Raw genomic sequence first — 3395 nt, forward strand, 5'->3', positions numbered from 1 at the left:
GGCAAGATGAGAAGTTGGGAGAGCATTTCAGAAGCTATCATCACAATCCAGATGAAAGATAATGGGCACCATACACCAAAAAGTTGGTAGCAAGTGGAGGTTGAATAGGTTCATGGCAGTGAAGGTGATGAAAAGTAGGCATATTCTGGGTATACTTTGAAGAGAGAAACCAAGAGAATTTACTGATGGAATGAATGTGGAATGTGTTGGAAAGAAAGGAGTCAAAGAGGACTTCAAGGATTTGTTGGACAAGACAACTGGAAGGATGGAGTTGTCATTGCAAAAAATGGAGAAAACAATAGAAAATTAGGTTGGGGGTGGTGGTAATAAGAGGTGAGGCTTGGGACTAGTAAAGTCAGTCAGGTAGTCAGATATGGGAGTTTGGAGGTCACGCAGAGATCATGGCCTAAACTATAAAGGTGATAGTTATCTGATTAAATTTTTATAGCCATGGGACTGGAGGAGTTTACCTGAGGAGTAAGTGGAGATGGAGAAGTAACGTACATGGCTAGAGCTTTAGATTGCTCAAATGTTAAATGAATTGAAGAACACATTGAAGTGGGGTTTGTGAATTTCTTTTACTAAAAGGAACACAAAATACTTGCTATGATCTGAATGTTAATAACCCTCTAAAATTCATAAATTGAAACTTAACCCCCAATGTGATGGTATGAGGAAGTGGGGCTTTTGGTGGTGATTAGGTCATGAGAAATCTGATTTCCAACTTTTTACTAATTATTCATAGAAAAACCATGCCATCTCTAATTTTCTATCAAACAGATTGTTCAGCCTGGACCAGTGTCTAAACCTAATCTAATCCCTCTGTGCCCTAATAGCTCTCAATCTTGGTATCTAAAGAGTATCAAAGCAGTGGTCTTTTGAGCCACACATTCTAACCTCTCACCTAAGTTTAAGTGCACAATTGATGAACCATGTACTCTATATTGTCCTGAAATGGAAATAAATGAAGTTTTGACAAGTTGTTAAAAGCAAAATCGCATATTTATGTTGTGCCCCTTGGTTATGAGACTGCAATAATCAACAGTCAGATGTCTTTTCAGGATTTGGTAATATAAGTTGGGTTACTTCACTCTCCTCTGTTTAGTGTCCCAGGCCTCTTAAGGCATTCATTCTATGAGCCTAGTGAACACCCATAGTGAATGCTAAACTAGGCTCTGAAGGACCATAAGACCTGTGATATTGTTTGGCTCTGTGTCCCCACCCAAATCTCATCTTGTAGCTCCCATAATTCCCACGTGTTGTGGGAGGGACCTGTTGGGAGATGACTGAATTATGGGGGTGGGTCTTGTGCTGGTCTTGTGATAGTGAATGGGTCTCAGGAGATCTGGTGGTTTGAAAAACAGGTGTTTCCCTGCACAAGCTCTTCTCTCTCATTGCCTGCTGTCATCCATGTAAGACATGACTTGCTCTTCCTTGCCTTCCGCCGTGATTGTGAGGCCTCCCCAGCCACATGGAGCTGTAAGTCCATTAAAAAGGGTCCGTTAAAACCGTCTTTTTCTTCCCAGATTCGGGTATATCTTTATCAGCACATGAAGATGGACTAATACAACCTGCCGTGTGGAAAAATACAATAAAGCTGAGGAGATGAAACATGAAGTGCTGTGAGGGAAGAAGCAACATAGCATATATAAAGACCTAATGTGACTAGGGAGCACTAGAGGAACAGAAGTAAGAATAGCTTCTCAGAGAAGCAAGCGAGGCTTAAGGGAACATGGAGGAATATTAGGATTTAAATAGGAGGAATAATGAAGGGAACAAATTTTTGGCAGAGTGAACAGCAAAATCAAGGGCTTGAATATGGAAGTTAGAAGAATTGCATGAGATATTATTGCATGTAAAGCTACTAGTTGAGTATGTGACACAGTGTAGATGTAAAGTAAGAGCAAAATACATTTTATCAATCAGGCTAAGTGACAGCAGGGCTCCAAAGGGAAGTGGAAGGCAGCATCAATTCATAAATGTAAGCTTAAGGAGAGAAAGAAGCCATACCTTTACAGGGAGGCGATATGGTGTGATGATTAAGGGTACAAGCTTTAGAGTCAGACAGAGTTGAGTTTCAAGGCTTGCTCCTAGGATTTACTAGATCTGTGGACTTGGTTGTGTTAGTTAGGGTCTCAATTTTCTCATATACAATGGAGAAAATAATTGAACCCCTCTCAGAGTGGTTGTATGAATTAAATGAACTCATCCATGTGAAGAGCTTCATATGGTACCTCGCAAATAATAAACACACACAGATTGCGATTCTAGATCAGGGGTATGCAAACTTTACCTTGGAAAGGTCCAGATAGTAAATAATTCAACATATGATCTGTCACAACTGCTCAACTTTACCATTACAGCATGAAAACAACCATGAAAAATATGTAAATGAATGGGCATGGCTGTTTTCCAATAAAATTTTATTCACAAAAATAAGTGACAGATGCCACTGTTTAATCAAAATATATAATGCAAACTACATATAAAATTGTAGGTTTTCTGGTAGATACTTTAAAAATAAGTAAAAAGAAATAGATGAAATTAATTTTAATGGTGTATTTAACCCAATGTACCCCAATTACTATCATCTAATATGTAATCAATAGAAAAAATTATTAGTGATAGTTTTCCTTCTTTATATAGAGTATTTAAATCCAATATTATTTTATACTTAAAGCACATCTCAATTTAGACTAGCCCTATTTCAAGAGCTCAAGAGTGACATATGGCCGGTGGCCACCATATTGGGCAGCATAGTTCTCAATATTGAACTAGGTTATCTAAGGAATTCTTTTCACTTCTAGTACTCTATTAATTTAAGCCTCAAAGAAAATAAATTATAGTTTGGGGTGTCATAATTTCAAAATATTTAAAAGTCTTGACACGATATCAATAAGACAAGAAGTAAGCTTTTGCATACCTCAGGGACCACAAATATAGCCCAATTTCCCATGCCCCTCTGACTTCTACTCCAAACTACATTCAGGATTGATTGATCACAATACTTTTTTTTTTTTAAAGCTGATTCTAGTCCCACCCTCTGAATCCTTGATACAGAACTTCACACATCCACTATCAATGAATCCATGCAAGTAAGCAAAATGCTTTCTATGGGCACTTTCTCAAAGGCAAAAATATGAGCTTGGGAGTGAAAAGATTTGGGCTCAGGTTCTAGCTCTGGTATTCACTGACTCTATAATCTGTGAAAAATCACTAGCCCATTTGGGGCATCAGTTTCCTTACCTGTCAAACATACATTAATAAAAATCCTTCCCCAAATTGACAGCATATTATGAGACACTACATTGAAAAGTGATATGTAGTTATAGAAGATTGTACATACGTAACATTCCCCACTCTGGAATTTCAACCTACACCTGTAACTAGTAGAC

Source organism: Nomascus leucogenys, chromosome X, assembly GCF_006542625.1.
Source record: "Nomascus leucogenys isolate Asia chromosome X, Asia_NLE_v1, whole genome shotgun sequence".
NCBI lineage: Eukaryota > Metazoa > Chordata > Mammalia > Primates > Hylobatidae > Nomascus > Nomascus leucogenys.